The 22,631-nt window shown below is 40.1% G+C and overlaps 1 long non-coding RNA gene across 2 annotated transcripts in view; it reads right to left on the reverse strand.

The window, feature by feature from the left end:
• Window positions 1-11,173: 11,173 nt before the first annotated feature.
• The window catches only part of LOC129059109 (uncharacterized), a 30,974-nt gene continuing 19,516 nt past the window's right edge, over window positions 11,174-22,631 (reverse strand). Inside the window, exon 4 of one of the 2 annotated variants that reach the window (XR_008524810.1) lies at window positions 11,174-12,041. This is a non-coding gene — a long non-coding RNA (uncharacterized LOC129059109). Of the gene's footprint in view, window positions 12,045-22,631 lie in introns of both variants that reach the window. The other variant, XR_008524809.1, reaches the window with a different exon arrangement.

Consider the following 22,631-nt stretch of genomic DNA (forward strand, 5'->3'; position numbering starts at 1 on the left):
TATCAGCTAGGGTGAAACAGATTCCTATCTCAGAAAGTTTTTTTTGAGGCATAGCATATATACAATGAGGAGCACGGATTTCAAGTGTATAACTCAGTGAATTTTTGTACAACACATGCACACACAGAAAGGTATATACCTGACCTCCCAGATCAAAATGGAAAATATTTCCAACAACCCAGAAGCTTCCTAATGCTTCTGAATGCGCCTTCCCTGTTAATACCAACTGTTTTCCCAGACAAAATGACTTTAATGGTTTCTGTCAGTGTGGATTAATTTTGTCTGTTCTTGAAATGTGTATGAATGGAATCATACAGTATACACTCTTTTTTTTTTTTGAGATAGAGTTTCGCTCTTGTCAGCCAGGCTGGAGTGCAGTGGCGTGATCTTGGCTCACTGCAACCTCCGCCTCCCGGGTCCAAGTGATTCTCCCCCTCAGCCTCCCGAGTAGCTGGGATTACAGGTGCCCGCCACCATGCCCGGCTAATTTTTGTATTTTTTTAGTAGAGACGGGGTTTCACCATGTTGGCCAGGCTAGTCTCTAACTGCTGACCTCAGGCAATCTGCCTACCTCAGCCTCCCAAAAGTGCTGGGATTACAGGCGTGAACCACCACGCCTGGCCTCAGTATGTACTCTTTAGTTTTGGACTTCTTTTGCTTATCTCATATGTCTGTGAGATCCCTTCATGTCATGTGTAGCAGTAGTTATTTTTTATTGCTGTGGTTTTCTATTGTATGAATACCTCATTTTTTATTCATTCCACTATTGATGGACATTTGAGTTTTTTCCAATTTTTGGCTATTTTGAATTAAGCTGTTATAGACATTCTTGTACATGTCTTTTAGAGGGCAAACTTATTTCTCTAGACTGTATACCTAGTGGGAGTTTTTGGTCCCAGGGTAGACAGAGTTTAGCTATAGCAGATACTGCCAAACGGTTTCCAAATTATACTAATTTACACCCCCACCAGTGAAGTATGAGTGCACCAGATACTCAGTACCTTGTCAACACTTTGCCTCATTGCTTTTTTAATTTTAGTCATTCAGGCGGGTGTATGACAGTATTTCATTGCGATTTGTCTGCACATCTATTGATGCATACTGACGTTAAGTAACTTTTATATACTTATTGGCCATTTGGGTATCCTCGTTTGCAAAGTACCTGCCATGGTTTGGATATGGTTTGTTTGTCCTCACTGAAGTTCATGTTGAAATTTGATACCCGGTGTGGCAGTGTTGGAAGATAAAGCCTAATGGGAGATGTTTGGGTCATGGGGGCAGATTGCTCATGAATGGCTGGGTGCTGTACTTTTTTTTTTAATTCCAACTTTTATTTTAGATCCAAGGGGTACATGTAGAGATTTGCTACATGGGTATGTTGTGTGATACTGAGATTTGGAGTACGATTGAACTCGCCACCAAGGAAGTGAGAGCACAGTACCCAATAGGTAGTTTTTCAACCCTTGTCCCCGCCTCCTCCCTTTTGGAATCCCCAGTGTTTTTTGTTCACATCTTGCTGTCTGTGTTTACCCAGTGTTTAGCTCCCACTTATAAGTGAGAACATGTGGTATTTGGTTTTCTATTCCTGCATTAATTCACTTAGGATAATGGCCTCCAGCTGCACCCATGTTGCTGCAAAGAACATGATTTCATTCTTTGTATGGCTGCATAGTATTCCATGGTGTATATGTACCACATTTTCTTTATCTAATCCACTGTTGATGAGCACGTGGGTTGAGTCCATGTCTTTGGTATTGTGAATAGTGCTGCGATGAACATATGGGAGCATGCCTCTTTTTGGCAGAACAATTTATTTTCCTTTGAGTATATACCCAATAATGAGATGGTGGATCAAATGATAGTTAACTCTTAGTTCTTTGAAAAATCTCCAAACTGCTATCCACAGTGGCTGAACTAACTTACATTCCCACCAACAGTGTATAATTGTTCCCTTTTTTCCATAGCCCTGCTAACATCTGTTATGTTTTTTACTTTTTAACAAAGGGCATTCTGAGTGGTTTGAGGTGGTATCTCACTGTGGTTTTAATTTGCATCTTTCTGGTGATTAGTGATGTTGAGCATTTTTTCATGTTTGTTGGCCACATATATGTCTTCTGAGAAGACATGCATGTCCTTTGCCCACTTTTTAATGGGGTTATCTGTTTTTTTGCCACGGTCACCATTGCACTCCAGCCTGGGCAACAAAAGGAGACTTTGTCTCAGAAAAAAAAAAGAAAGAAAATATTCATCTGTGTTTTCTTCTAGAAGCTGTATTTTTTACCTTTCACATTAAGACCTATAACCTGTTTTGAATTAATTTTTGTGCGTAGTATTAAGCAGGTATGAAAGTTCATTTTTCCCATATAGATATACACTTGACCCAGGACAATTTATTGACAGAGTTCCTTTGTCATTAATCAATTTAAGCTTCTTATAGATTCTGGATAGTAGACCTTTGCCAGATGCAGAGTTCTGTGAATATTTTCTCCCATTCTGTAGGTAGTCTGTTTACTTACTGCATTAATAGTTTGTCTTGTTGTGCAGAACCTCTTGTCAATTTTTGTTTTTGTTGAAATTGCTTTTGAGGACTTAGCATAAATTATTTTCCAAGGGTGATGTCGAGAAAGGTATTTCCTAGGTTTTCCTCTTGGATTCTTATAGTTTGAGGTCTTATATTTAAGTCTCTAATCCATCCTGAATTACTTTTTGCATATGGTGATAGGTAGGGGTCCAGTTTCATTCCTCTGCATATGGCTAGCCAGTTATCACAGCACCATTTATTAAACAGGGAGTCCTTTCCCCATTGCTTATTTTTGGTAATTACCCAGTCTCAGGTATTGCTTTACAGCAACACAAAGTGGGCTAAGATGGTACCTGTTTAAATCTCTTGCTCATTTAGAAATTTTGATTATTTATCTTTTCTCATTTGAAGGTGCTCACTACATATTCTGCACATAGATGCTTTATCAGATATATCTATATGAACATCTCTCAGTCTGTGATTTGCCTCTTCAGTCCCTTAATATATCTTTTGGTGAAGAGAAGTTTCTTAATTTTAACATAGTCTATTGATCAACCTTAATTTTTAATAGTTAGTGCCTTTTCTATTCTACTTAAGAAATCTTTGACTACCCCTGTGGTCATGAAAATATTCTTCTTGGTTGGGCATGTTCACTTATGCCTATAATCTCAGCACTTTGGGAGGCCAAGGCAGGAGGATCACTAGAGCCCAGTAGTTTGATACCAGCCTGGGCAATACAGTGAAAATCTCTACAAAAAATACAAAAATTAGCCAGGCATGGTGATGTGCATCTGTAGTCCCAGGTACTCAGGAGGCTGAGATGGGAGAATCACTTGAGCCCAGCAGTTTGAGGCTATGGTGAACCATGGTCACCATTGCACTCCAGCCTGGGCAACAAAAGGAGACTTTGTCTCAGAAAAAAAAAAGAAAGAAAATATTCATCTATGTTTTCTTCTAGAAGCTGTATTTTTTACCTTTCACATTAAGACCTATAACCCATTTTGAATTAACTTTTATGTGTGGTATTAAGCAGGTATGAAAGTTCATTTTTCCCATATAGATATACACTTGACCCAGTACCATTTATTGACAGGGTGCCTTTGTCATGAATCAACTATGTGATTTGTCACATATTGTATATGTGTAGGTTTGTTTCTGGGCTCCCGATTCTGTTCTATGGATCTATTTAAAGATTCTTGTGCCAATACCATGTTGCCTTGATTACAGCCTCTATTTCTTGAATGCAAGTCCTCTTCATAGCTATTATTTTTTTCCCAGAAAAAAAGTATAATTTTTTAGTAATTAAAGTCCTCACCCACCTGATAAGTTTTCCCTAAATTTTTAGGTTGGATACTCTTAAACCACTTTTTAAAATAATAATAAAAAGCTAAACTAATATGTACTTTACCTTTTTCTTTTTTTTTTTTTCAGACAGAGTCTCACTCTGCTGTCCAGGCTAGAGTGTAATGGTGTGATCTCGGCTCACTATAACCTCCACCTCCTGGGTTCAAGTGATTCTCCTGCCTCAGCCTCCCGGGTAGCTGGGATTATAGGCATATGCCATTATGCCTGGCTGGTTTTTGTATTTTTAGTAGAGATGGGGTTACACCCTGTTGACTACCCTGGTTTTGAACACCTGGCCTCAAGCAATCCACCCATCTTGGCCTCCCAAAGTGCTAGGATTACAGGTGTGAACTTTATATTTTCAGTGGACATTTTATTGAAGTATACCATCTGGAGAGAAGTACACACATCATAAATGTACAGCTTGATGAATTTTCACAAAATGAATGCACTCATGTGTCTAGCACCCAGATCATTATTAGCCCCCTCCTGCCCCCACTCACCACTGCCCTGACTTCTGACACTACTGAATGATTTCTGCCCACCACCCCCAACCCAAGACGAAGTCTTGCTCTGTCACCCAGGCTGGAGTGCAGTGGTGCCATCTCAGCTTACTGCAACCTCCACCTCCCATGTTCAAGCAATTCTCCTGCCTCAGCCTCCCAAGTAGCTGGGATTACAGGCATGTGCCACCATGCCCGGTTGAATTTTGTATTTTTAGTATGGATGGGGTTTCACCATCTTGGCTAGGCAGTTCTCTAACTCCTGACCTCAGGTGATCCGCCCAGCTTGGCCTCCCAAAGTGTTGGGATTACAGGTGTGAGCCACCCTGCCGGGGGTGTTGGGTTTGGAACTCTATATAAATATGATTATGTAACACTTATTCTTCTGTTAGACATCTTTTATTCAACATTGTATCTGTAAGCTTTATCCATACCATTATATGTAATTGTAGCTTCTTTATTATCATTGATACATAGTATTCCATTGCATGAATTTATGATAATTTTTTATCCATTCTTGTATTAGTCAATTCTCACACTGCTAATAAAGACATATCCGAGACTGGGTAATTTATAAAGGAAAGAGGTTCGATTGACTCACAGTTCAGCATGGCTGGGGAGGCCTCAAGAAACTTACAATCATGGTGGAAGGAGAAGCAGGCACATCCTTCTTCACATGTGGCAGCAAGAAGAAGTGCCCAGCAAAAGGGGGGAAAGCCCCTTATAAAACCATCAGATCTTGTGAGAACTCACTCACTATCACAAGAATAGCATGAGGGTAACCGCCTCCATGATTAAATTACTTCTCACCAGGTCCGTCCTACGACATGTGGGGATTATGGGAACTACAATTCAAGATGAGATTTGGGTGGGGACACAGCCAAACCACATCAACTCTATTGTTGAATATTTCATTTTTGCCCCAGTTTTTGGCTACTATGATTAGTGCTACTATCAGCATTATTATGTTTTGTTTTAATGGACAGATGCTAGCTTTTCTGTTGGGTGTATACCTAGGAGTAGAATTGCTGTTTCACAGGGAATGCATTATAAATAGCTTTAGTAGATGCTGTTAAGCAGTGTTCCAAAGCAGATGAACAAATTTACACTCCTCCAGTGATACATGAGAGTTCTAGTCACTCCACATCTTCTCGCAACACTTCATATTATCTTTCCATAGTAGCCATTCTGGTGGTGTGTAGTGGTCACTTGCTATGGTTTGAATTAGAATTTATCTGATGACTCATAAAGTTGAGTATTTTTTCATCAGTTTATTTACCATTGCCCTCTTTGGTGAAGTGCCCATTTAAGTATCTTACCCTTTTTTCCGACTGAGCTGTCTGCTCAATATATCTATTAGATTATGCTTGATAATTGTGCCATTAAATTCCTCTCTGTTATTACATATGTCCTGTATGTTTGATTTATCAGGGTTTAAAAGTATCAGAATTACCTGAGAAATTTAAATAAATGCTCTTGCTGAGATCCCATCTCTGATAATTAAATCTGGATTTCTGATGAATGGAATCAGTGTAGCACAAGCATTGATATTTTTTAAAATATTAAAACTTTTTATTTCAAACATACAAAAGAGTTGCAAAATAGTCCAAAAAATCTCCATATCCCCTCTCCCAATTTTCCAAAATGTTAACATTTTATCACTCTTACTTTATGATTTATTGTATCTATATTTATGTTTAGATCAAGATCTAATTTATTCTCTGAATAATATGGGCAAAGTTGCAGACATGATGCCCCTTTACCCCAGTCTAGTAATTCTGAGAGAATTTTCTCCTTCTAATTTGGTAGAATTTTTGTTTTGTGAATTTCCAAGCTACGTTGTTAGGTCTAGATAGACTTATGATTATTCTATCTTGCTGGTGAATTGTTTCTTACTTTTTCTTTTTATTTTTTAACCAACATGTAGTGCTCTTCATTAATTCCATTGTTATTTGTTTCCCTAAATTCTATAATATCCAACATTAAAGTTACTATATCATCTTTTTATTAATATTTGCTTGAGAGATATATATTTTTTATATATAATATATATTTATATATATATTATATATTATATATATTATATATATTATATATTATATATTATATATATTATATATATTATATATTATATATTATATATATTATATATATTATATATTATATATTATATATATTATATATAATATATTATATATATTATATAATATATTATATAATATATAATATATATAATATATTATATATAATATATTATATATAATATATTATATATAATATATATAATATATAATATATCTATTTTATATATAATATATAATATATATTATATATAACATATCTATATTATATATAATATATAATATATATTATATATAACATATCTATTTTATATATAATATATAATATATCTATTTTATATATATATTTTTTATATATATATATTTTCCCCTGTCATTATTTGTAAATTTTTTCTGTCAGTTTATTTTGTGTGACTATTGTGAGCCTGGATTAATTATTTATTTATTTATTATTTATTTATTTACTCCTTTATTTTTCTTTCTTTCATTGAGTGCCTCTATGGCCTAACTGGCAAGGACAACATTATTGATATCATTAATATCAAAGCCAGAACAGGAGTTGAAACATAATGGCTCATAGAGGTGTAAAAACTTAAAAACAGCTTTAACCATTTAACCATTTAACCAATTATTGATATCATTAATAGTGCTATATTTAGACTTACACTTGCCATCTTATTTAGTAGTTTTTATTTATCATGTTTTTTCTTTCCTTTCTTCTTTTAGATTGATTGTGTTTTCTTTATTCCTTCTTCCTTTTTACAAAAAGGAGTTTCCCTTTTAAATTTTTAAGTTTTATGTTGACTTTCCAACAAATGTGTTAACCATTTATTTACTCCTGATTAGTTTTTGCATCCCATACTTTCTTTTGGCTTTAATTTATTTTATTTATTTATTTATTTTTTTTGCTGATGTCCATCATTTAGTAGTTCTTTGACTGATAATCTATAACTAGTAAACCCTCTAAATCTTTGTATGTCTGAAAATGCCTTCATTTTCTTTCAGGTTTGAATGATACTTCGGCTGGTATATAATTCTAATTCGAAAAATAATATTCCTCTCTTTTTCAAAAATAAAATTTTTTGTTTCCTAGAATACATTATCACTGATGAAAAGTCAACTGTCATTCTAATTGTCTTTCTTAAAAAAATACTGCCTTAACTCTTTAGTAATTTTTATAATTTTTGTGTGTATGTTTTGAAGTTTCAACATTATGTGTTTACATGAGAAATTTGTTATTTATTCAGCACACAACACAGATATTCTTTTCAATATGAGAATACTTGTCGTTCTTTAACTCTGGAGTATACTCAGCTATTTGAACATTATCTCTTTTCCATCCTCTCCTTTGAAACATGTAAGAGCTTTTCAGTATAGACTCTTGGTCTCCTCTCTCCATCTCTGTGCTACATTCTGGGTGATTTTCTCAGATTTATCTTCAAAGTGACTAATTTTCTTTTTGAGTGTATCCCATCAATTGTTCCACTCTGTCCATTGATGTTTGTATATCAATAATTATAGTTTTTTAAAGTTCATTATTTTTAGAAATATGAGACTACCTTTTATATGCTTGCCTTATGACTCTCAATATTATTTTAATATACATTTATCTTAAATATTTTTCAGATTTTTTTCTATTATTTGTAATTATTGACTCTCCTTATAATAGTTTGTTTCCCTGTGTAATTTCTAACTACTGAATATAAATTAATTTTCAGGGATATTGTTTTTGTAGAAATTCCGTGTGCTCTGGGTTGTGAAAACATCTTTAGAAGCTAGTCTTTCCTTTGCCTCTGCTAGGATCCTACATGATTCATGGATTCTGGAGCAATTTTTAACGTTAATTTATCAGTTTGGGCTTCCTACGTCAGAGCCTGCATGGCATCGATTAGGGTTCTCAATTTTATGGTTGATTACTTTTCTACACACAGGACCAGGTGGAAAGCAAGTTTCCTTGACACTGTCTTAGTAGGCAGAGATTTTCTAGTCTCTTTTCATGGATATATATTTGAATCTTGATCTTACTCAGGTAGCCCATTCTAGTTCCCCTTCCATATTGGGCATATGGCTTGGACTTCCCTCTCTATGTATGAGTTAAAACCTCAGCTTCCAGTGGTTAAAGCTATTTTTAAGTTTTTACACCCCTATGAGCCATTATGTTTCAACTCCTGTTCTGGCTTTGAGATCTCACTTTATTTCTGGAAGCTTCAATGTATTAGATATCTACTTAAGCTGATAATAGTTCAGAATTTATTGGTGTTTGAAATGGTAGAGTAGGTATTTCTCCGTCAGTCCAGTTTGCCAGCCATATTGACTGAAAGTGTGTGAGTGAGTGTGTGTGTAGAGTTAAAACACCAGAAGGTAGCCATAGAACCAGAGAATGGTTTTGATACAGAAGCCAAGAGAGGAAACAACTTCGTGGAGACTATGATCATTGGTTGCCATTAAGGGGAACAAAACAGAAAAATAAATGAGGACTAGATGTGAACACAGGGTGAGTGACCCAGAGAGTGCCGGTTCATCTGGCTGCAGGAGGAAGAGGGAATGGTAGTGGGGAAATTGAAGCAGTGGAGTCTATACCTCCTAGTTGAAAGTTTGATAGTGACGTGAAGGAAAGAATTACAATGATCACTTCAGGGAACATTGGATTGTGTGGATTTGTCTTTCGGAGTAAGGGAGACCTCAAACTAGAGCCAATAATCCACTTCTCCATCTGGCTATCCTATCCTTCTAGCCTTATCACTCCTATTCTTCTAATCATCCATTTTTTGTTTGTTTGTTTTTGCTTCCTCTATAGAAAAGTAACGTTTCTTTTTTATTTGATAAGTTCTTCCAGCCCAGGATGGCTTTCACAAAAACCTTCTTTTCTAGAATCTCCTTGAGCCTCATGGTTTGAATTTGGCCTCTTTAACCCGAGGTTCTGATTTTGAATCTGGATCTTATCTTCTTGGTGAGGTAGATAAGGATGTGATCGATTGGGGTAAAGGCAAATTCAGTCATATCAAAGCTAAGCAAGTGCCACAGTAAAATGAGACCATAAACAATAGGAGGAGTAGGGGTGAGGGGAGACGGGGAGTTGTAGTGAAGAAAGAGGATGAGGAAGAGGTAAAGGGCAGCAAGAGGAGAGACAGAAGTGAGAGAGGAGAGGGTGTGGCTATGGTTGATTAATTGAGGAAGGCTATTGCAGAACTCATTACACTTGAACTTCTGGGAGGCTACTGATACTATAATGCCCCACATCTCAACAGATATGCTCAGTTTAAAGATATCCTCTTCCCACTCCAACTTATTGTCAGTCATTCACCTTCACCTTTGATGTATCTAGTTGCTGTACCCTTCAAGTGAATCTTCTCAAACTAAATGTAGCTGGTGTTTGGGGGAGTATAATGCTTGCAGGGTTCCCTCAGCCAGAAGAAATCCTCACTTCCAAATGTAGGAATTGCCCTTAATTTTCTCTTTCTTGGACTGAGAGCTCCTGGGTTTATATTTCCTCCCTGATATTGCTCCTTGGTGGTTTCACCGTTGAGGTTTTATTGGGTAATCCTCCCCCAAGACTCTTACAATTGACTCAATTTCAAACATTTTAGTAGAGTTGTAATGCCCTCCAAATGCAAATTGAGTTGAGTGAGCAGAATGAATGTTGATGTGTTATTGAGGGAAGTGGCTATAGGAGTGGGGGTGGGACAAGGTCTCTGAGCTGAGAACAGCCTTTATGACCAGGTCCTTGAGCAGAAATAGTGGTAGAAGCCCAGTTGGTGGTCAAAATCCTTAGTTACAGCTGAGTTGCAGAAAATGGAGACCAGCAAAACAACTGAGCTGCCCTCCTAAGCTGCTGGTCTCACAGACAGCCTATTCAATGTTAAAACAAGAAAGAATAAAGCTGAACGCTGTGGAAAACAACCTCAGTAAAGCTTTGCAGTAATTGAAGTTGGATGGAAGCACTAGAATCACTCTGAAAATCTCCCAAAATTAATTAACTGCTTAGCTGAAACCAACAAATAGAAAGCTTGAGAGAGGGGACTCCACCTCTCTGTCAACTCATGCTGGTAGACTTTAAAAGGCAGACTCAAAAGAAACTGAGGGCCAGAAATAGTAGGGTAGATAGAACTGAGCTGGTGTCCCTACTGCCCAACGTTAGCCTTCGTTTGGGTTGGGCTTCTACTGTAAAGCCCTGCCAAAGAAGAGATGTCCTTGTTGAAATCACCACTTGCTGCTTCAGACCTTGCTAGGAGTTGCTTCCTTCAGGAAGCCTTCTTTGTCCCCTGCATGCACCCCTTCCCCAATCCCACCATACGTGAGTTGGGTTATAGCTATCCCCTATGTTCCCATGCATCCTGTGCATACCTCTGTTACGGCACAAATCACTTTGTGCTGTGATTGGTTGTTCTGCTGTCAATCTTTGCCAATTAACCATAAGCTCCTTTGTGAGGAGGTATATCTTAGCTGTCCATATACTCTAGCATCTATCCTGTGGTTGAGCATGTAATAGTGCCCAATGTGTTTGGAACTGAATTGACATTAGAAACATACTGAGATGGTGCTTTGGGAGGCTGAGATGGGAGGATCACTTGAGGTCAGGAGTTTGAGATCAGCCTGGGCAACATAGCAAGACCCTGTCTCTACAAAGAATAAAAAAACTAGTTGAGCATGGTGGTGCACAACTGTCGTCTCAGCTACTCTTGAGGCTGAGGTGGGAGGATTGCTTGAACCCAGGAGCTTGAGACTGCAGTGACCTATGAGACGTTTACATGGTTTATTTTGGTATTGTTGTAATTTGTTGCCACAAAAGCCCCTAAAGGTGGGAACTGGTTGTGCATGTGTGGATCACTGTGTGTATTTTAATGGTGCTTAACACATTGTCTATTACTGCCTTAATAAGCATCTGGGCTCACTAGAACCCACAAGCTAAGCAGGTGTTAATATTTCCAAAGCTAACCAAAACCCCTGGCACAGCAATGAGGTACAAGTTCTCCTTGTCTCTGCCTCCTTGTACCTGGGCTGCAAGTAGCTTGAACTCAGTTAGACTGGAGCTCTTCAGTAAGGGTTTCTCATTTGGGGTTTTCCCCAAATAGCTCCACTCTGGGAATCTAGGTATTACAAAAATAGAACACCGGGGGGATTTGAATTTACCATTACACAAAGAGTTCTTGGGGAGTTTTTTGTTTTTTCCCTTGCCAAAATGTTCTTTCCCTCAGAAGATCTGCAAGGTGAGGATTCTTAGCAGAGGTGAGCAGTCATGGGGATCACGGGCTCCACAGTCTCACACAGCCCCCGGTGCTGGGTAGGCACACCCCACACAAGCAACGCTTGCCATTCTCTCTGGCCACCAACTGTCCATCTTCTTTCTCTTTCTTTCTTTCTGTTTTCTTTTTTTCTTTCTTTCTTTCTTTCTTCTTTCCTTCCTTCCTTCCTTCTTTCTTTCCTTTTCTTTTCTTTTTTCTTCATCTTTCTGAAAGGGTCTCACTCTGTCACCCAGCCTGGTCTCGAACTCATGGGTTTAAGCAGTCCTCCTGCCTTAGCCTCCCGAGTCACTGGGATTACAGGTGTGAGCCACTGTGTCTGGTTACACCCTTCTTTCTTGATTATTTTAATCTACTGGGGGAAAAAAAGTGAGTCTGGGTGAGAAGAGGTCACATGTGAAGCTTATCAGCAGCTAACACCTTATACTTATCAGTTAGTGCTCAGCTAGGATGAGTTAACGATCTGGAATGAGGCTGCCCAGAGATGGGCAGGGTGATAAGTGGAAACTGCAGAGAGATGGGTAGTGCCAAAGATACACCACCTCTGCTTTAATGATTATGTGATTTTATAACTGCTCAAAATCACTTCATAATGTTTTGGTATGTGTGCCCCAGGCTGTCAACTTCTTCCCTTGAAGGTTAGAGAGCAGGGCTGCCTCAATTCTCTGAGGATTCTTTCTCTTTGCAGAGACAAGGAACTGGGACTACAAACAAACAAATAAATAAATGAAATAAGCCAGGACAGATGGGCTAGAGTTGCCAGATAAAACACAGGACACCTACTTAAATCTGAATTTTAGATAAACAATGAATCATTACTTTTTAGTGTAAGCATATCTCAAATATTGACTAGGACATACTACATTAAAAATTTTTGTGTTGTGGCCAGGTGCAGTAGCTCACGCGGGTAATCCCAACACTTTGGGAAGCCGAGGAGGGCAGATCACTTGAGCCCAGAAGTTTAAGACCAGCCTGGGAAACATGGAGAGACCTCGTCCCTACGAAAAATACAAAAGTTAGCTGGGTGTGGTAGCACATGCCTGTAGTCCCAGCTACTTAGGAGGCTGAGGTGGGAGAATCACCTGAGCCCAGGAGACTGAAGCTGCGGTGAGCCATGATCTTAGCCACTGTACTCCAGCCTGAGTGACAGAGTAAGACCTCATCTAAAAAAAAATTATTTGTTGTTATATGAATACACTCAGTGCTACTAAACTATAATACACTTAAAAGTGGCTAGATAGTTAAAAAAAAAAAAAAAAGTTTTGTCTTGTTTTTTGTTATCTGGGAGTCTAATTTAACCAAGTGTCCTGTATTTTTATTTGCTAAATCTGGCAACTCTAAAATGAGAGCTAAGAACTTTCCTTCCCTTCTCCCTTCACTCCAAGTCAGGGTGGTTCATGTGACCAAAAGAATTCTTCTGGGCGCAGAAATTCAACTCCTGAGGCTTCTCCTGATGTGACTTGAGGTGCGGACAGTCTGGGATGAAGGATAGGGTTCCACGTGCAGAGCCTCACTCCTTTCTGGGAGAGGACTGATTGGGATGCCACATAGGAACCCCAGGTTTCAGAGGCCCATTGACTGCCCTCCAGGGAGGGAAGAGATTGAGTCCCAGGTACCAAAAATCCTGCAAGACAGGCCCTGACAGAAGTCAGAAATCAATGGGCCGAATATGCCTGTCATCACTTCATCTCGCACTGATGGTCACACCCAAGTCTTTCAGCTGCAAAGACGTGCCTCGGTGCACTCCACTTTAAGCAAAGTCAATTCCACCTATAAAAATCTATATTTACCAAAAATACCATAGTGAGTGATTATTTTATCCTGTTGGCAACAAGATGATCATAGGCTTTCTTCAATTATTAAGCTCCCCTCATGCATTTAAAATAGGATTCCATTTGGGAAGAGAAAAAAAGGATTGGCCAGGGGCTTGCAAAAGCAAGTTATTCCTGTATGAGGGATGGGCCACTGGCAGATATCTTCAGGGAGCAGGGACAACAGGTGTGCATGTGGCAGGTTTGGTGGGTGTGCGATGAGTGGCTGCACAGCAGCAAGTCACTTCCCCAGGAGGTTTGCAGAGCCAGTCTCATTACGTTCTAGGCACACTGCAAGCCAGTGAGGCCAGGCTGCTGTCTGCTTCCATTTGCAATGTCCCCCCTCCCCTGGCTGTGGTGGGAAGAGGTCAGAGAGATGGTGACGATGATATGGAGAGCGGTGAAGGAGAGGGAGCGCCTGTGGTGGAGAGAGGAGTAATTTGCTCTGGGCAAGGAGTGCCTTGGACAGATGGATTGGAGCAGCCAGTGGAAGCCTGTGCGGAGACTGCTCATGAAACTGCCATTCAGCTGGCATTTGGTGATGGTCTGCTAGTGCAGGGTGCTAAGTTGGTTAGTAGTAGAAAAATTATGAGGCCGGGCATGATGGTTCATGCCTGTAATCCCAGCACTTTGGAGGCTGCAGCAGAAGCATCGCCTGAGCCCAGGAGTTCAAGACCAGTCTGGGCACCATGGTGAAAACATTTCTATTTTAAAAAGAAAGAAAGAAAAATAGTGAAAAGAGTAACAATAGTCGTAACAACAGACAAAATCTTATCTTCTTATCTTCCAGGTAATGAGTTGAATTGTGTCCCCAAAAATAAGATTTGTTGAAGTCCTAAGCTTCAGTACCTCAAAATGTGACCTTATTTAAAAATAGGGTTGTCATTAAAAAGTGAACATGAAAAGAGATTTCTCAAAAGAAGACATTCATGCAGTCAACGAACATATGAAAAAAACCTCAACATCACTGCTCATTAGAGAAATGCAAATCAAAACCACAATGAGATACCATCTCACACCAATCAGAATGGCAATTATTAAAAAGTCAAGAAACAGATGCTAGGGAGGTTGCAGAGAAGAAGGAACACTTTTACACTATTGGTAGGAGTGTAAATTAGTTCAACCATTGTGGAAGACAGTGTGGTGATCCCTCAAAGATCTAGAAGCAGAAATACCATTTAACCCAGCAATTCCATTACTGAGTAAATACCCAAAGGGATATAAATCATTCTATTATAAAGATACATGCACACATATGTTCATTGCAGCACTATTCACAATAGCAAAGACATAGAATCAACCCAAATGCCCATAATTGACAGACCGAATAAAGAAAACATGGTAATATACACCATGGAATACTATGAAGCCATAAAAAGGAAGAAGATCATGTCCTTTGCAGGGACATGGATAAAGCTGGAAGCTATTATCCTCAGCAAACTAACACAGGAACAGAAAACCAAACACTGAATGTTGTCACTTATTAAGTGGGAGCTGAAGGATGAGAACACATGAACACATAGAGGGGAACAACACACACTGGGGCCTTTCTGGGAGGTTGGGGGAGGGAGGACATCAGGAAGATAGCTCATGGATGTTGGGCTTAATACATGGGTGATGAGCTGATCTGTGCGGCAAACCACCATAGCACACGTTTACCTATGTAACAAACCTGCACATCCTGCACATGTACCCCAGAACTTTAAATAAAAGTTGAAGAAAAAAAAGAAAAATATGTCCTATATGTTTTTTAGAGAATATTTAGTTTCAAACCAGACAATTTTGTACAAGTCATATGTAAGGGTCATATCCAATACATGCAAAAAAGAAAACATACAGATTGAATTACGCCCCAAACATTTATATAGTCTCATATTGCCCACTATGCTGTGCTAATATAGACCAAAAATAGGACAGAGAACATCTGGCTTACTAAGCAGCTCTGTTAGTCAAGGCTTTACAGAAAAACAGAACCAATAGAATACATATATATATATGTAAATTTTAAAGAATATATACATGTATATATTCTTTAAAAAAGAAGAAAATCTGAAGATATTTCCCAAATGAATTTAGAGTATATTCAAGCAACCATTAAGTGACTTATCGTTTCAGATGATGGGTGAATTAGTGACCTAGAATTTGTGTGAATATTCAGCTATACCTCAAGAAGTCCTAGATTAAAGCTGCTGATGCAGTTGTCCCTGAGTAATCTTGAGGCTGTGGCCTGGGATGCACTTCCCATGTCACCTGCCCATATGGCACAGGAGAGACAGCTCTTGCCTGCAATGAAGCCCTAAGGGCAAAAGATGACATCTGTAGCACTTCAGCTTGAAAAATATGAGCACATAAAAATATGCATAACCATTTGCTTTTTTTCTTTTAAAGTGAATATGGTATAGTCTAGTAATTGGCTTATATGTTATTTTTTCCTAGTGCCATTCACTTAAATGATTTTTTATATTATAAAATATTTCTTCAAAATATTTGTTGAAGAAAACATGTTTATTGAGAGAAATCCATGTTTATTCAGAAAAAAATAGAGATAAGCAAAAAAAAAAATAATAAGAAAATAAGAAAATAAGGTTGTTGCAGATGGAATTAGTTCAGATGAAGTCATGTTGGAGTGGAAAAGGGGAGCCCTAATCTGATATGACTGGCATCCTCATAAGAAGACACATGAAGACAGAGACATGGGGGGAACACTGTGTGATGACAGAGGCCGAGATGAAGGTGCTGCAGCCACAGCCCGGGAACACCAAGGACTGGAGGCCACCACCAGAAACTAGGAGAGAGGCCCAGAACAGACCCTCCCTCCCGGGCCTCAGAAGGAACCAACCCTGACGACACCTTGACTTTGAACTTCAAGTTTCAACCGTGAGACAACACATTTCTGTAGTCTAAGCCCCCTAGTTTGTGGTGCTTTGTTACGGCAGCTGTAGTCAACTAATACACATCAGAATAACCATCGCCACCCACTGAGCTAGTACTATGTGGTTTACACACATTCTATCACTTATTCCTCAGCACAGCCCATGAGAAAGGAACTATTATTATCCCCACATCACAGTCCAGGAAAGGGAAGCTTGGAGAGGCCTGAGGTTGCCTGAGGTTGAGTTGAGGAAAGGGAAGCTTGGCAAGGCCTGAGGGCTCAACTCCAGTGATGTCTAAGATCAAGCCTGTGCAAGCGACAGGGACAGCAATGCCAGGCCAAGGTCTCAACAAGTGCCATGCAGAAGGCACTAAAACCTAGGAGGTTTTAACTCTTAAAAGAGGACTAAAGGGAGAAGGCGATCTATAATTTTAAAAAAAGTTGGAGGGGGGCAAGTATGATGGCTCACGCCTGTAATCCCAGCACTTTGGGAGGTCAACGTGGGAGGATTGCTGGAGGCCAGGAGTTCAAGACTACCGTGGGCAACATAGTAAGACCCCCATCTCTACAAAAAATTTTTAAAACTTAGCTAGATGTGGTGGTGCACACCTGTAGTCCCAGCTGCTTGAGAGACTGAGGCAGGAAGATTGCTTGAGCCCAGGAGTTCCAGGCTACGGTGAGCAAGGATTCCACCACTGCGCTCCAGCCTGGGTGACAGAATGAGACTCTGCCAGAAAGCAACAACAACAAAGAAAAAAAAAAACACAAAACACTTTAGGTAGAAACTTAGACAACAAAGAAAGAAATATTTTGGGACAATAACCTACTTCATCCAGGTGTTAGGTCGGCCCTACTCAGCACTCAGAGGGAAGAAAGTTTAAATGGGTAAAGTCCTGGTATGAGTCAGGATAGCCTAGGCTCTGCTGCGGCAGCAAATGAACCTTGAAATCCAGTCTCTGGAAGTCTCCACCTCATTCATTCACTAGGTAAAGTACGTGGAGTATCAAATGCAGGTAGCAACTGAAAAGAAGGTCAATGAGAGCAAATTATTTTGGGGAGATTTAGATTTGTGACTGTTTAGTTACAATGTTGCTAAGAGAAAAAAAAAAACCTATGCTAGCAGCTAAACTACGGTTAAGTTTGTCACAGATTCCGTGTCAGGGATAAATATGATACCCATTTAAAACTTTTGTTTTATGTTGTTCACTTTTGAAATATTCAAATCTTTTATCCCAAATAAGTAATCATTACATCAACAAAATATTTATCCTGAATGTAGTAGATGCTTACTTAGTGTCTGTCCAATGACTAAATGAAATGAATGTTAGGAGTTTATAGTATGAAGTGAAATATAGATAAACTAATCACAGAAGAAATAGGCCAAAAAACATCCCTTGGAAGGCTTTTCTCCCCTGAAGTTTGAGTTTTCATGGGCCAGTAAAATTGGGAAAAAAAAATTGAACAAGTTAGCCAGTAAGGACATTAAAAACAATGGCAACAATGATCACCTATCAAATATCACCTATCAATAAAGTGAATCAAAACATCAGGCTTAACCTGGAATTAGAATAAGAACAATCTTTAAATTAAATTCATTTAGCTTTGTGAAAATCTCACTACACCGTCCTTATTTTTCTCATTCTGTCAAAGCAAAATGCACTAATCAGGCTAACTGTCCCCCCTCCACGCATCCCCTCCAGAACTGTGATAAACAGAGCCCCAGGACAGCAGGATCCGGACTCAGCTGTGCAAATGGGACTGAGGAGAGTTGCTGCCCAGCTTGTTGGGGGACGGCATGCTTTCAGGGACAGTGCCCTGCCTGGTTCCTGGCTGTCTCCCAGCCTACCCACGACCCTCTCCCTCTGAGCGGGGTGGTGGCATTAGCTGTCTCATGGGGCAGCCCAGGGCCCTGGCTTCTGGACTCCTGTCCCTGCTCTCCCCAGAGAACAGTTCTCACAGGGATTAGCCTGAGGCCCAGTCGCCCCGTCTCTCATGGCAAAGCGTACATTTCCTTTCCTGGCTCTCTGCACCTACCTGGGAAGGCGGCCCCCCTTGCTGCTACCTGCCAGTCTCCTGGCCCGCCTGGTCCTGTGGCTCTCCGTGGAGCTTTCTGGAGCAAAGAGGCTGAAGAAAACAGCGGCACAGGGCCCAAAGCTGGCTTCTAGGAGCTGGGCCATGTCTCTCGGATCTTGGTCCTCTCCTCTCAGCTTGTTCTTGTGGCTTCAGCTGCCTTCAGCCTCCCGTGGAGCCGTGGGAAGGGGGTGCTGCCTGCTGACAGTGGGATTTCAGGGCCTTGGGGACACGCAGGCTCCAGGCAGGAGCTCCCTTGGGTTGGGAGATGCGCCCCCCAGTACTGGTCATAAGAAAGAGACGCAAAGATGAGTACAACTGACATGTATAAGAATTTTCACCTTTATTTGCACAAAGGGATGACATTCAAAGGGACCTGGGAGGCAGCAGACACTTTTTAATTGATGACATTGCCATTTGGACAGCCGGGAAGGCAGGTCGATGTAATCATTAATACATCTTACTGCTTTACAAGGCAATAAACTAAGGAAACGGGATCCAGTCTGTGGTTTTCTCGTTCTACCTGGGCCCGTTTGTGTACGTGTGTGTTTATCCAAGTTTAAACTTTCAGAGTTACATAACCGTTCCCCTTGGCTTATAATCAAACTTCCAAATTAGCTGCAGGTGCCCTGCACAAGTTAGGAGTTGGTGTGGGGGTGAGCCACGTGACCGAGTCTGGCTTCCTGGTCGGGGCTGCTCTCTAAGCAGAGGTGTTTGCTTGCAGGTCCCGGAAGAGTGTTGTCTGGAGATCCTGGTACCCATTCTTCAGGCTTTGGGGACAATGCCCTGAGCATCTCCTGTTCTCAAAGCTGTAGCTATATAAAGTTAGAAATCCTATCAAGCTTTGTTCCTTGTAAAGAATGTCCAGTGCATTGAGATGTCTATACTGGCAGGAACCACTTGAAAGGAAGTCAACATTTCCAGTTATTCAAGTTCTTATCAAAGTGGTACTCACTGGGTTGAAACAATGTGATTCTTGGAAGGACTGTCTTATGAGGCTCAGATTCCAAATGTTTCTTTTCTTCTCTTGCTTGCTTCCTCCTTTTAACTGAGTTACTATCTCCTAGATGTTGATAACAGTGAAAATTATGTCTCTCTTTGTAGGATTTGTCAATGTGGTGAGAAACAGATTATGAGTGGGGCTGAACGTTTCAAACTTCTTTTGGTAGAACACCCATCACCCAATCATCTGTGTGATGATTAATTTTATACATCAACTTGGCTGGGCCACTGTGACGTGAAACCTTCTGGGTGTTTCTGTAAGGGTGACTTTGGATAATACTAACATTTAAATCAGTAGACTTTGAGTGAAGCAGATTACTGTCCATATCACAGGTGGGCCTCATCCCATCAGCTGAAGGCCTTACAGGAACAAAGATTGACCTCCCAGTGTGAGAAGTAATCTGCCAGCAGGCTGCCTTTGGACTCCAACTGCAACTCTTCCCTGGGTTTCCAGCCTGCCAGCCTACCCTGCAGACTTTGGACTTGCACCTCCACAACCATGTGAGCCAACTCCTTAAAATCTCTCTCTCTTTCTCTATGTACACACACACACACACACACACACACACACAGAGTTACCCTTCAATATCCATGAATGATTAGTTTTAGGACCCCCGCAGATACCAACCATGAATGCTGAAGTCCCTGATGTAAAATGATGTATTATCGGCATATATTTTACACACATCCTTCCATGTACTTTGAATCATCTCTAGATTACTTATAATACCTCATACAATATAAATGCTATGTACATAGTTGTTACACTATACTGTTTAGGGAATAATGACATAACAAGAAAAAAGTCTGTATGTGTTCAGTTAGATGCTTTTCTTAAAAAATATTTTTTAGCCCCAGTTGGTCAAATCGACAGATGTGGAGATTCCAGATGCAGAGGACCCAGTGTAAATATATGTACATCCTGTTGGTGCTGTTTCTCTGGAGAAGCCTGACTAATACAAACAGTATATGGATTGTTGGTAGAACCTCATGTCTCCCCTAAAACCCAGACCAACTTGTCCCTTTCTGCCTCTCATAGGCCTCCAGAGTTTAAGATGAGGATTAGTGGCTCAGGTGAGCGCAGTGGCTCACGCCTGTAATCCCAGCACTTTGGGAGGCCAAGGTGGGCAGAGCACTTGAGCCCAGGAGTTCAAGACCAGTCTGGGTAACATGGCGAAACCCTATCTCTGCAAAAAATACAAAAATTAGCTGAGTGTGGTGGCACACACCTGTAGTCCCAGCTACCAGGGAGGCTGAGGCGAGGATCACTTGAACCTGGGAGGCAGAGGCTGCAGTGAACCATGATTGTGCCACTGCACTGCAGCCTGGGTGACAGAGTGAGACTCTGTCTCAAAACAAAAGAAAGAAAAGAAAAAGAAATTGGTTAGTGGCTCCCAAGTCTTAGATCCCTAGTAAAAGACCTATAAAAATGCAAAGCCCCAACCCAGCCAGAACTCCTCCCCACACAGAAACAACAAGCTGGAATCTTGAGGACCCCCAGACATGATTTCCTGCTCTGCGGCCCTCTGGAGGGGGCCTAAAAGGGAGACATATCCCCCAGCAGCTAAGGGAAGGCAAACATTGAGTCCAAGCAAAGGATCTCAGCCCTTTGCACCATGTATGGTGCAGAGAAGGCCTTCCAGTCACTGTGCTGCACCTCGAGTGCCACTCTGTAAACTCAGCAAAGGCATGAGTCACTTTGAGTTCCAAAGGTCCCCTCATCCCCCAATTCTTTCCTTCTCAGTTTGGTTTGCTATTTCAGTGGGAGGTTCAGAGGATAAGCTGGAAAGACAGCAAGCAGCATAGGAGTGTGACAGGGTGGCCTGTGACTAATAGAGACCAGGTTATTGTCGCCTGACCTTTTATTTTTCACAAGAGACTAACATTGCTCTTTTTTTATCATAAAAATGATGTATTACATATTGGAAAAAAATTCCAATACTGAGGAAAGTATTAAAAAGAAAGCCGAACTCTACCACTCTGAGATAACCACTGTTCCAATTTGGTGAATATTTTTCCAGATGTCTGTGTAGGTGTGTGTATTAGTTTGCTAGGACTACTATGACAAAGTACCACAAACTGGGTGGCTTAGACAGCAGAAACTTGCTCTCTCACAGTTCTAGAGGGTAGAGGTCTGAGGTCAAGGTGTCAGCAGGTCTGGTTTCTTCTGACGCCTCTCTCCTTGGCTTGTAGAGGGCTTTCTCCCTGACACTTCACGTGGTCTTTTCTCTCTCGATCATGTCTCTTTCCACATGTCTTCTTCTTACAAGGAACACCAGTCGTATTGGAGTAGGGTCCCTCTAAAGAACTCATTTTCACTTAATTAGTTCTTTAAAGACCCTATTTCCAAATATAAACACATTCCGAGGTGTTAAAACTTTAACATAGGAATTTTAAGGGGACACATATCAGCCTGTAACAGTGCGTATACATGTACCTATAAGTAGATTTACAACAAGGAGATGTTACCCTTGTTTTTTTGTAACTGATTTTTTTAACTCATCAACATATCTTTCTAAAGTGATAAATAGAACCATTTCTCATGACTACTTAGTATTCTGTTGTGTGTATCATAATTTATTAACCACCTCTGGTTTGATACAAATTTTTTCCTGAAGTTCACTATTATCAACAATGTTGCAATGGACATCCTTTGGATATTTGGCTGGTTATTTACTTAAAGGTAAATGTTTATAAGTTACATTGCTGGATCAAAGAGAAGTTTATTTTAAATTTTGGTTAAAATACAATAGTATAGAAGCCTTTGATTTTTAAGGAGGTCAAATTTATTAGTATTTTGAGGGCCTATGCATAAAAATGTTAGAACTATGACATAATTATTAGTACAGTGTTACGTTTCGCCTAAAGCTGCCTCCTTACGTATTTTAAGCTTGATCTAAAGGTTTCTCCTTGCATGGTGAAATCTAACCTAACTGGATGTGTAAACAGACTATGATCTGCTCTTATAACAAGTAGCCGAGTTTCATCCAATCACAGCAGCCGTACTTCAACCACTCACAGGCAGCCAACTATTCAAATTGTGTTCCAATAAGGCAAACGCAGAGCTGTAACCAATCCGGCTGATTCTGTATTTCACTTCCATTTTCTGCATCTCACTTTCCTTGTTTTGTCCATAAGTTCCCTCCAGCCACGTGGCAGCATTGGAGTCTCTCTGAACCTGTTCTGG

This window comes from Pongo abelii, chromosome 3 (genome assembly GCF_028885655.2).
Source record: "Pongo abelii isolate AG06213 chromosome 3, NHGRI_mPonAbe1-v2.0_pri, whole genome shotgun sequence".
NCBI classification, from domain to species: domain Eukaryota; kingdom Metazoa; phylum Chordata; class Mammalia; order Primates; family Hominidae; genus Pongo; species Pongo abelii.